The sequence below is a fragment of the Eriocheir sinensis genome, chromosome 62 (genome assembly GCF_024679095.1).
Source record: "Eriocheir sinensis breed Jianghai 21 chromosome 62, ASM2467909v1, whole genome shotgun sequence".
NCBI lineage: Eukaryota > Metazoa > Arthropoda > Malacostraca > Decapoda > Varunidae > Eriocheir > Eriocheir sinensis.
This window is the reverse complement of record NC_066570.1, coordinates 6,624,179-6,636,678: the sequence shown is the minus strand read 5'-3', so window position 1 is coordinate 6,636,678 and position 12,500 is coordinate 6,624,179. Positions and strand designations below refer to the sequence as shown.

The following is a 12,500-nucleotide window of genomic DNA, read 5'->3' as shown; positions in this document are numbered from 1 at the left end:
AAAAGTTGTGATTTAATTCCATGACAAAAAAAAGCCCATTCAAATCTCCATTTAATTCTGATTTAAATCAACTTGATTTAAATCAGGTTACCCCGGATGGCGTGTTTTATTCCCATTGTTACTAAAGGAAATGAATCAGTGATGAAGTACAGACAAAAGACGACCCCGCTGGTGCCTCTCCCTGAGTAAGTCAATAAAGATAAATAAACGTACAAATAAACACATGTCACGGGATAACCAAGGCCGCCCTTGACGCCAAGCCTTGTCCTCGCGTGTATGTTCTCCCTCAGCTGTTACTCCTCCGCCTCCTCCTGCGCCTCGTCTTCCTAACCTTGTGCTACACCTCAGCTTGGGAGTCCTCCTCCTCCTTAAAACTAGGCTATTCCTCCTCCTCCTTAAAACTAGGCTATTCCCCATCCTCCTTAAAACTAGGCTCTTCCTCCTCCTCCTTAAAACTAGGCTATTCCTCCTCCTCCTTAAAAACTAGGCTATTCCCCATCCTCCTTAAAACTAGGCTATTCCTCCTCCTCCTTAAAACTAGGCTATTCCCCATCCTCCTTAAAACTAGGCTCTTCCTCCTCCTTAAAACTAGGCTATTCCTCCTCCTTAAAACTAGGCTATTCCCCATCCTCCTTAAAACTAGGCTCTTCCTCCTCCTTAAAACTAGGCTATTCCTCCTCCTTAAAACTAGGCTATTCCCCATCCTCCTTAAAACTAGGCTATTCCTCCTCCTCCTTAAAACTAGGCTATTCCTCATCCTCCTTAAAACTAGGCTATTCCTCCTCCTCCTTAAAACTAGGCTATTCCTCATCCTCCTTAAAACTAGGCTATTCCCCATCCTCCTTAAAACTAGGCTATTCCTCATCCTCCTTAAAACTAGGCTATTCCTCATCCTCCTTAAAACTAGGCTATTTCTCATCCTCCTTAAAACTAGGCTATTCCTCATCCTCCTTAAAACTAGGCTATTCCTCATCCTCCTTAAAACTAGGCTATTCCTCATCCTCCTTAAAACTAGGCTATTCCTCATCCTCCTTAAAACTAGGCTATTTCTCCTCCTCCTTAAAACTAGGCTATTTCTCCTCCTCCTTAAAACTAGGCTATTTCTCCTCCTCCTTAAAACTAGGCTATTCCCCATCCTCCTTAAAACTAGGCTATTTCTCCTCCTTAAAACTAGGCTATTTCTCCTCCTCCTTAAAACTAGGCTATTTCTCCTCCTCCTTAAAACTAGGCTATTTCTCCTCCTCCTTAAAACTAGGCTATTTCTCCTCCTCCTTAAAACTAGGCTATTTCTCCTCCTCCTTAAAACTAGGCTATTTCTCCTCCTCCCCCTCCATAGTGACTTCAATATTTTGCCACTTTATCCTTCTTTCATCCCCCCTCTCTCTCTCTCTCTCTCTCTCTCGTTTCCTCTTTTTATCACCATCGTAATTTTTTTTTTAACGTTATATTACTTCCGATCGCTTGTTTTCTTCATATTCTTCTTCTTGTTCTTTTTTTTATTATTATTCTTGGTCTTGTCATTCGTATTTTTCTTATTCTTATTGATGTTGTTGTTGTTGTTGTTTCGACCTAGTTCCACGTAGCTCACATTTATATTTATAGTACGAGCGATAAGGGGCTTTCAAGATAAGGTCACGACTAATTAGCGAAAATGGAGTAAAAAAAGAAAAAAATATATAAACAGGAAATTCGTAAATGAGAGGAAGAATAGGAGGAAAGTTAAAGAAAGAAAGAAAGAAAAATACATAAACAGTAAGAGGAGATAAGACAACGGGGGAAAATAGATGAGGGGAAAAAAACAGGACAAAAGGAGGAAAAACAAACGAGGAGATGAGGATATGTGTGTGTGTGTGTGTGTTGAACAGATTTAGTGACAGACAAACATGACGACTGGCAACCATGGAACACACACACACACACACACACACAGACACACACGCCGCGATGCACACACTCACCTAAACTAATCTGACTGGCATTGTGGAGAGATGCCTCGAAACCAACCAACCAGACAGCCAGACAGACAGCCACCCACACACAGACACCAACACTGACAGACAGACAATCCCAAGCAGCCACGCAGACAGGCACCCACACAGACACTCAACCACAGAGCAAGGAATTCAACTAGTCACCCAGAAAACAAGTTACAAATACAAAGCCCCAACCAGCAACCAGTCAACCTCTCAACCTGCCAGTGAGTCATTTGGACAGTTAACGGACAACCAGCCAGACAGAGCAACCAGACATCTATTCAGCCAGTCAGTCAGTCAGTCATTCGAGTCAGCCAGTCAGTTAGCTAGCCTGAAAAAAAAAACAGACTGACGACGGCTATATCTGTTCAGCCAGCCAGCCAGACATGTATTCACCCAGTCAGCCATCCATCCATTTAAATAGCCATCCAGCCAACCAGAGAGACAGCAAGGGAGCAACAACCAGCCATTTATTCAACCAGCCAGCCAGCCAGCCATGCATTCACTCAGTCAGCCATTCATCCATTTAAATAGCCATCCAACCAACCAGAGAGACAACCACCCATCTATTCAGCCAGCCAGCCAGCCATTCAGACAGTTAGCCAGCCAGCAATCAACCATTCAAGCACTTAGCCATCCAGCCAATCAGTACGCTATTCATTCAGACAGCCAGACAGGAACAACCAGCCATCTATTCAGCCAGCCATTCAGATAGTTAGCCAGCCAGCCAGCAAGCCATTCAAGTACTTAGCCATCCAGCCAATCAGTACGCTATTCATTCAGACAGCCAGACAGGAACAACCACCCACATCTTCAGCCAGCCAGTCATTCAGCCATCCAGACAGCCAACCACCCACGCCACACTCACACACACTATCAGCTTAATCAAGTAAACAGTTAAAAGTTCAGAGACAACACAGACAGACAGACACAGTGACAGACAAAGGAACGTCCCCCTCCAACCCCCTTCCCCTCCACTCCCCTTAGACACTCCCTTTTGCCTCGACCACCCAGGGACAGATGTGGAAAAGAGAAGAGGGAAGGGAGGAAGGGAAAGGCAGGGGAAAAGGGAGGTAAAGTGGAGAGATGGGAAGAAAGAGAAGGAAGGGAGGAAGAGAAAGGAAAGACAATGGAAGAGAGAGAGGAAGAAGGGAGGGAGAGTTAAGATAAGGAGGAGTTAGAAGCGTGCAGTGAAAGGGAGGAGGAAAGAGGGAAGGAAGGGAGGGAAAGACAAGGTAAGAAGGAGGTAAAAAGTGGAGAGAAAAGGGGAAGGAAAACTAGAAAGAAATAAGAGGAGGAAAGAGGGAAGAGAGGAAGGAAGGGGAAGAGATGGGAACAAAAAAAAGAGACAAAATGAGGGGAAAATAAACAAGAGAGAGAGAGAGTGAGAGAGAGAGAGAGAGAGAGAGATGGAGTGGGTGAGTGAGTGAGGGGGAGAAGAGTGACATTGTGTGTGTGTGTGTGTGTGTGTGTGTGTGTGTGTAGCAGGGGAGTGACCTTGAGAGTGGAGGTTGTGTGGGAGGAGGAGGAGGAGGAGGTGAGTGAGACTGTGTAGGTTGTAGGCTGAGGAGGAGGAAGAGGAGGAGGAAGAGGTGGAGGAGGAGGTGAAGTGGAAGTGATTGAAATTGTGTAGGAGGAGGAGGAGGAGGAGGAAGAGAGGTGGAGAGTGAGATAGTGAGGAAGGAGATGAGGAAAAAAAAAAGACGAGGAGGTGGAGAGGACGCAAGTAACTTATGGTCAATCTTAAGTGTTCTGCTCTCTCTCTCTCTCTCTCTCTCTCTCTCTCTCTCTCTCCCAGTAAGGTCTTAACATGGTGGGCGGAGAGAAAATATGACAATAAACTTGACACCCATGATCCTCCTCCTCCTCCTCCTCCTCCTCTTCTATTTGTTCTTGTTCTGCTTCTTGTTCTTTCTTCATGTCCTTGTTTTTGTTCTTGATTCTGTTGCAGCTCCTACTCTTCTTCTTCTTCTTCTTCTTCTTCTTCTTCCTTTCCTCGTTGGCATTTTTTTCCCTTTTCATTTCCTCTTTTAGAACTGCAGTGCCGCTCTCTCTCTCTCTCTCTCTCTCTCTCTCTCTCTCTCTCTCTCTCTCTCTCTCTTTGCCTCCTCCCCCGCATTTACTTCAACCTCTGACCTTGCTTCCTCCTCCTCCTCCTCCTCCTCCTCTTCCTCTCTTCCATTTTCGGACACAATGCTCAACTTCTCTCCGTCAGTCTTGATTCCGGAGAGAGAGAGAGAGAGAGAGAGAGAGAGAGAGAGAGAGAGAGAGAGAGAGAATTATTGTTATGGGTCTTCAAGTCATGTCTTCTTTTGTTGATTAATTAATTTGTTTGACTCATTAGGTTCGTTGATGTTGTTGTTGTTGTTGTTGTTGTTGTTGTTGTTGTTGTTGTTGTTGTTGTTGACGTTCAGGTGTGGGAGGGTGATGAGAGATAGAGGCGATAGAAGATGCAATTAGTCTTTTGTGGCGTGATTAATGGTGGTGATGGTGGTGATGGTGGTGTTGATGAGGGTGGTGGTGGTGGTGGTGTTGATAGTGATGGTGGGGGGGGGGGAATATATAAGTGGAGATGTGCAGAGAGAGAGAGAGAGAGAGAGAGAGAGAGAGAGAGAGAGAGAGAGAGAGAGAGAGAGAGAGAGAGAGAGACCCAACAGATAGACAAGACATAAGGAAACAGACAAACAGATAGATAGTTTTCTGTCTTATGTCTATTGTTTAAAACGCTTTCATTAGTTCCTGTTTGGTGTGTAGTTTCCGGCGCTGATAAAAACGTTTCCTATACTATCCATTCATTCCTGTCTTCTGCATCTATAATTGACAACACTTGATCCATCTACTTTTACTCTCTCTGTTTTGTGTCTGTTGTTTAAAGCGCTTCCATGAGTTTCTGTTTTGTGTGTTGTTTCCAAGGCTGATAAAAACGTTTCCTATACTATCCATTCATTCCTGTCTTTGCATCTATGACTGACAACGCTAATTAAAACGTTCCATGTATAATTCTATTCCTCTTTGTCTTTCGTCTATAGTTTCCAGGCGCTTCTGTTTGTCTCTTATGTTTCTCTATAGTTTCCGGGCGCTTCTGTTTGTCTCTTATGTTTCTCTATAGTTTCCGGGCGCTTCTGTTTTTCTCTTGTGTTTTTCTATAGTTTCCAGGCGCTTCTGTTTTTCTCTTGTGTTTTTCTATAGTTTCCAGGCGCTTCTGTTTGTGTCTTATGTTTCTCTATAGTTTCCAGGCGCTTCTGTTTGTGTCTTATGTTTCTCTATTGTTTCCAGGCGCTTCTGTTTGTGTCTTATGTTTCTCTATTGTTTCCAGGCGCTTCTGTTTGTCTCTTATGTTTTTCTATTGTTTCCAGGCGCTTCTGTTTGTGTCTTATGTTTCTCTATTGTTTCGAGGCGCTTCTGTTTGTGTCTTATGTTTCTCTATTGTTTCCAGGCGCTTCTGTTTGTCTTTTATGTTTCTCTATAGTTTCCAGGCGCTTCTGTTTGTGTCTTATGTTTCTCAATAGTTTCCAGGCGCTTCTGTTTGTCTCTTATGTTTCTCAATAGTTTCCAGGCGCTTCTGTTTGTGTCTTATGTTTCTCTATAGTTTCCAAGCGCTTCTGTTTGTGTCTTATGTTTTTCTATTGTTTCCAGGCGCTTCTGTTTGTCTCTTATGTTTCTCAATAGTTTCCAGGCGCTTCTGTTTGTGTCTTATGTTTCTCTATAGTTTCCAAGCGCTTCTGTTTGTGTCTTATGTTTTTCTATTGTTTCCAGGCGCTTCTGTTTGTGTCTTATGTTTCTCTATTGTTTCCAGGCGCTTCTGTTTGTGTCTTATGTTTCTCTATTGTTTCCAGGCGCTTCTGTTTGTGTCTTATGTTTCTCTATTGTTTCCAGGCGCTTCTGTTTGTGTCTTATGTTTCTCTATTGTTTCCAGGCGCTTCTCTGTTTGTCTCTTATGTTTCTCTATAGTTTCCAGGCGTTTCTCTGTTTGTGTCTTATGTTTCTCTATTGTTTCCAGGCGCTTCTGTTTGTGTCTTATGTTTCTCTATTGTTTCCAGGCGCTTCTCTGTTTGTCTCTTATGTTTCTCTATAGTTTCCAGGCGCTTCTGTTTGTGTCTTATGTTTCTCTATTGTTTCCAGGCGCTTCTGTTTGTCTCTTATGTGTCTATAGATTCCAGCGCTGATGTGAATATCTTAAACACATCTTCACGTCATCACAATTCTCGTAGCCACATAAACAGTCTAGAATATACTGATGAATCGTGAATGACAAGTAGATTAAGGTGTAGATGAATAAATAACGAATAAATAACATGATTGAATAAGTGAATAAAATCTCACAAGTCTGAATCCATCGACCAGGCTTTGATTCTCTCTGTTTATTATTTATTATTATTTTGTTTTGTTTTCATATTAATTATCTCTTATCTATAGAGTGGTCAATAGATATGGTTTATTACGTATAGGCCTATGTTTGTATGGCAGTGTTTTAAGGCGTGCTGCAGAGAGAGAGAGAGAGAGAGAGAGAGAGAGAGCGAGAGCCTTCTGCCACTCTCTCTCTCTCTCTCTCTCTCTCTCTCTCTCTCTCTCTCTCTCTCTCTCTCTCTCTCTCTCCTGTACTCTTCCTCCTTCATCTCCCCTCCTTTCTCTCCCTTTATCTGCCTCCTCCCCTTATCCCCTTCTCTCCCTCACCTCTTCACCTCCCTTGCTTTCTTCCCTTTCTCCCTTTATATCCTGCACCCCTCCCTGCTCTCCTCCTTCTCCTACTCCTCCTCCTCCTTCTCCTCCCTTGTCTTCCTCCCTTTTTTTTTCGTTTATCTCCATCTCTCTCTCTCTCTCTCTCTCTCTCTCTCTCTCTCTCTCTCTCTCTCTCTCTCTCTCTCTCTCTCTCTCTCTCTCTCTCTCTCTCTCTCTCTCTCTCTCATCGTTTCCTCCTTTCTCTCCATATTTCTCCCTCTCTCTCACCTTCCCTCCCTCCCCCCCTCCCATGCCCTTAACCCCTCACCTGTGACACGTGTGATTCTCTCTCTCTCTCTCTCTCTCTCTCTCTCTCTCTCTCTCTCTCTCTCTCTCTCTCTCTCTCTCTCTCTCTCTCTCTCTCTCTCTCTCTCTCTCTGCATACTCTCCCATCACATAGGAAGGAATATAGTAGAGGAGGAGGATAGGAGGAGGAGGAGGAGGAAAAGATGTAATAATCCTTATCGTGTTTATTTTTTTGTATGTTTGTAAGTACACACACACACACACACACACACACACACACACACACACACACACACACACACACACACACACACACATACACATACTTTCATCTTTCAAAACCGTCTCCAGCCTGACCCCCGCCCCTCTCACCACGCCCTTACCCCCCTACACCTCATCACCCCACCCAGCTTCTCCCCACCACCCCATCCCAGCATCATACCTGCTTGTCACCCTATCCCTTCACCCCACTCCTACTCCCCATCCCTACATATCACCATCACCCCGCCCCGGTCGCAGTTTCACCTTCCCATCGCCAACTTCATCTCACACTGGACCAGATCTAAGCACCCCATTTCTCCCCATTCCATCAAGGCAAACTCCCACCTGTAGCTAACCTCTCCCCTCCCCTCCCTATTCCTGTACCAGCCTCTACCCCCACCCCCAATTTCCTCATCACCTTTGCAACCGCCCCCCGCACTCCCACTCTCCCCTCCCCATCTTTGCAATACCTGTCCCATTACCTACTCCCCCCCACGTACACCTGCCTCACCTGTCCCATATACCTTTATTTCTCACCCTGCCACTCTCTCTCTCTCTCTCTCTCTCTCTCTCTCTCTCTCTCTCTCTCTCTCTCTCTCTCTCTCTCTCTCTCTCTCTCTCTCTCTCTCTCTCTCTCTCTCTCTCTGTCGGGTGTTCGTTTTAAGGTGTTAAGAAGAATAATTCGGGCATGCAAGTGTGTGTGTGTGTGTGTGTGTGTGTGTGTGTGTGTGTGTGTGTGTGTGTGTGTGTGTGTGTGTGTGTGTACGTCCTGGAAAGACGTGAGAGAGAGAGAGAGAGAGAGAGAAGAAAAGTGTATGACGGTGAATATCAGACAAAAAAAAGAGAGAAAAAAGAAAGAGAAAGGAATAAACAGGAAGAGAAGAATTTGGAAGGAATGGAGAAGAAAACGGGAGGAGAGAGAGAGAGAGAGAGAGGGAGAGAGAGAGAGAGAGAGAGAGCGAGAGAGAGAGAGAGAGAGAGAGAGAGAGAGAGAGAGAGAGATAGTGAAAGGAGCTGAGGGCAAGAGCGTTGGGGGTGGAGAGAGAGAGAGAGAGAGAGAGAGAGAGAGAGAGAGAGAGAGAGAGAGAGAGAGAGAGAGAGAGAGAGAGAGAGAGAGAGAGAGGGGGGGCAGCACAGTAACAGGGTGTATCAGAAAGATCATCTGGAGAGGTTGTTGACCACTCCTCTCCATGTTTACTCTCTCTCTCTCTCTCTCTCTCTCTCTCTCTCTCTCTCTCTCTCTCTTTATTGTATTGTGTATGGACTGATATCGTTGTAATAATGAGGGTGATGTTGTTGATGTTGGTGGTGATAGTTATGGGCGGGGGAGGGGATAGAGGTGAAAGGGGGGGCGTGGCAGTGCGAAAATCAAAGGTATATAATGGGACAGGTAGGGCAGGTGAAAGGGGAGGAGGTGGGGGGATGGGGCGAGGGGACGGGGGCAGGACGGGGGTAGTTTAGTAAGGTAAATGAGACAGGTATTGCTAAGGTGTGGGGGTAGGTTATGGGGGGAGGGGGAAGGGGTGATGAAGAAATCGTGTGGAGGTGAAGGTAGCAAGCTGGGTGGGGTGAGAGAGAGAAGGGTGGTCGATATGGGGGTGAGGAGGAAGGGGTGTGGAAAAAAGCGGGGAAGGTAGGAGGGATAAGAAGGGATGAATGGGGAAGAAAGAGGAGGAAGATGCAAGCTGGGTGGAGGGAGTGAGAGAGTGGGAGGGGTGAAGGAGAAGGGGGCTGAAGAAAGAGGGGAAGTAGACTGTGGAAGGAAGAGGGAGAGGAAGGGGAGGAATGAGGAAGGAAGAGGAAGAAGATGCAAGCTGGAAATAGTGAAGGAGAGAAGAAGGGAGGGTGAGGAAGAGAGGGAGGGTACCGGAGGGCATGGGGGGGGGGTGACAACGGGGATAATTGGGGTTCTTAAATTGGGTCTGGGGTGAGCTGGGGTGGGGACAAGGGGGGGGTGGAGGGATGTAAGGATGGGGAGGAGTGGGGTGAAAGAATGGGGTGGCTAGGAGTCGTGATGCTGGATGAAAGGGGTGATGCAGAGGTGGAATGGGGTGAAGGGGAGGGGGGGGGGTTATGTGGAGTAGGGGGGTGAAGGGGGGGAAGGTTAAGCTGGAGTATATTTTGAGAGATAAACGTGTGTATGTGTGTGTGTGTGTGTGTGTGTGTGTGTTGTTTTAGTGGTGACCTTGAGAGAGAGAGAGAGAGAGAGAGAGAGCGAGAGAGAGATGACGTCATTCCTACTGTGTGAAAGTAAGAGAGAGAGAGAGAGAGAGAGAGAGAGAGAGAGGTAGTGGTGTCCTGTTCTTGCGTCTGTTTCGAAATGGTTCCTTCTTTTCATTTTTGCGATATTGTATTTTTCATTTCTTTTACTTTTTTTTTTACTTCATCTTGGAATAGAAAGTAGGTGCTGGCCGTAGTAAATGTTGTTATTGTTGTTGCTGTTGTTGTTGTTATCTTTTATTATCATTTATCATTATTATCATCATCATCATTTTTGTTATTATTATGAGTATTACGATATATAATCTACAAAGGAATACAGAAAATTTGCTACACGTGATCAGGCCGTGGTGAATTACACACACACACACACACACACACACACACACACACACACACAGAGGAGGAGGAAAAGGAGGAATCGATGAATTAACGTTAAGGAGTAGATTTTAAATGGAAGTGGAAACGAACCAAGTAAAACATGATGATGATGATGATGATGATGATGATGATGAGGAGGAGGAGGAGGAGGAGGAGGAGGAGGAGGTGGAGGAGGAAGTGAGTTATGAGGTCTGTCAGTAACGTGAGTTGAAATTGACCCCTTCGACACTGATGCCAATGACCCTGCCTCGCCTTTCTCACCCACTCACTCACCCTCACTCACGCACTCACTCTCTTCCCTTCATTGGCACCTCATTTCCTTGTTTTATTTACCCCTATTTCACTTTTTCTTCTCCCTCCCATTTCGTAATCTCCCTTTTCATTTGTTACTCCCTATTCCTCCCTTCCCTCAGTGACCCTCTCTCTTGTCTCACTCACACTTGCCTGCTTCACTTCATTCTTCCATTCTTTCCTCTTCATTTGTTACTCCCTATTCCTCCCTTCCCTCAGTGACCCTCTCTCTTGTCTCACTCACTCACTCACCTTATGCCCTGTCTTGCCTGCTTCACTCCATTCCCCTCCCTACACCCTTCTACTCTGATCCAATACTTAGTTTCCCTATTCTGTTCCTCTTCTTTTCCATACTCTCCTCCGTTTACTGAATCCCATGCATTGGCTACCGCTCCCAAGTCCCAAGTTCAGATCCTGCTGCCCGGGAACACCTTTGGAAACTGGGGAAGAATACCTGAGGGGGAAGAGTAGGTGCCTGGGGAAGTATGGGGGGGTGAAAGGTGGGGGAAGGGGGTAAGGTAAGCTGTGTACCTGGGGAAAGCTGAGTGTGAGGAGTAGTTACCTGGGGAAGAATGAAAAGATGAATTATGGATTGGCAAGGTAAAATATAAATACCTGAAAATCCCTGAGCAAGTTAGAGGTGCATACGAAAACTTAAAGGTGAACAATAGGTAACCTTGGGACACCTTGGGAGCTATATCATGTATAGAGGAGGGGGAGGAAGGGAAGGAGGTAGAGGAGAGGAAAGGGAGGGGGAGGGAAAGGAGAGAGGAAGGGAGTGGAGAAAGAGAAGAAGGAAGCACGGTATGGATGACGAATGAGGTGTGAAAGGAGAGAGAGAGAGAGAGAGTAAAACAAAGATACTGGGGAAAACGGGAAAGTGCACTGTTTGGGTGCTTGGGGAAACCTGGGAAATTTGGGAAGGTAAACTGTGGGTACCTGGGGAAGCCTGGGGAAGGTAAACTGGGGATGCCTGGGGAATGGGGGGGAAAGGGAAGCCGTGGGGAAATTTGGGAAGGGCAAAATTCTAGGAAACTGATTTTTTTCTCATTCTCTCTCTCTCTCTCTCTCTCTCTCTCTCTCTCTCTCTCTCTCTCTCTCTCTCTCTCTTAACACCTCATTCGTCATCCCTACCATGTTTCTCTCTCTCTCTCTCTCTCTCTCTCTCTCTCTCTCTCTCTCTCTCTCTCGAGAGAGAGAGAGAGAGAGAGAGAGAGAGAGAGAGAGAGAGACTGGTTAGGGATGACGGATTGCTCACGTTTGGAGGGATGGAGGAAGGGAGAGAGGGAGAGAGGGAGAGAAGAAGAAGGGGAGCAAGGGGGGCAAGCGGGGGCGTTGAGGGATTGTGACTGGTGACGACGAGGAGGAGGAGGAGGAGGAGGAGGAGGAAGACTTTGAGAAGGGCAGCAGATCATGGGATGCGGAGGTGGTTGTTTACATGGTGGTGGTGGTGGTGGTGATGACAGTCTGGAGGCTAGCAGAAAGAAGAGGAAGGGGAGGAAAGAGGTGTGATAATTGATATATTTCTCCACCTTAGTCTCGGGGAGGTTATGCTATGTCTCGAATTTCTTGATGCTCAACAAAAGAAAAAGGAAAATTAAAGAGAGTAAATGGAAACTTGATTCGTTCCTTCGCCTCTGTCTTGGGGAAATTGTAGTAAAAGAATTATAAGAAAGTAAAGGAAAGCTAATTCGTGTCCCCGCCCCAGTACCGGCCCTGCCACCCCCAGTTGTCATAATATATCACGGAATTCTCACTTCATCAGATAAGAAAAAAGAAGTGAACATGAATTTAGTCTTTAATAAAATTTTGACAACTTCATTAATGTTGTAGAAAGTTATTTTGTCATGTTTAAAACTCCATCCGTACTTAACACAAAATACTTTCCTTTGATATTAAAATCTGCAGTACATCTTTAAAAAATGTTCGCATTTTCATATAATTGGCGCGCGCACACACACACACACACACACACACACACACACACACACACACACACACACACACTACATTTGCATTGTTAATATCCTTGCTTAGGTTGCATGTAACTGGTTTCTGTGGAGTGTGGACACTGCCCAGCACCCACCTAATGATGGGCAAGGCGTATGCAAACTCACTGTGGAGTCATACTTGAACCTTGCGACCTTAAGCTGAAACGTGTACCTTCAAAATGACATCAGAAAGGGGGCTGTGCTTAGGGAACCTCAGCTTAAAAAGGAAAAGTATGACGAGCGTGGTCACAATCAACATCTTTATTAAACTTCGTAACCCAAACGTTGATTGATTATTAGAGGTGTTGTGACTTGGCGCCGCAACTGCTGGGTCATATGGCGCCGGGACCCAAACGTTTCGACATCCTAAAATTGAAACGTTTGGGTTACCAAGTTTAATAAAGATGTTGATTGTGAC

The 12,500-nt window shown here is 45.6% G+C and overlaps 1 protein-coding gene and 1 long non-coding RNA gene across 2 annotated transcripts in view; one reads left to right on the top strand and one right to left on the bottom strand.

The window, feature by feature from the left end:
• LOC126986698 (uncharacterized) overlaps positions 1-12,500 on the top strand; it is a 61,446-nt gene that overhangs the window by 14,710 nt on the left and 34,236 nt on the right. The gene's annotated exons all lie outside the window — the stretch shown is intronic.
• Positions 1-12,500, bottom strand: part of LOC126986697 (serine-rich adhesin for platelets-like) — a 94,490-nt gene that overhangs the window by 54,227 nt on the left and 27,763 nt on the right. The window lies entirely within an intron of this gene.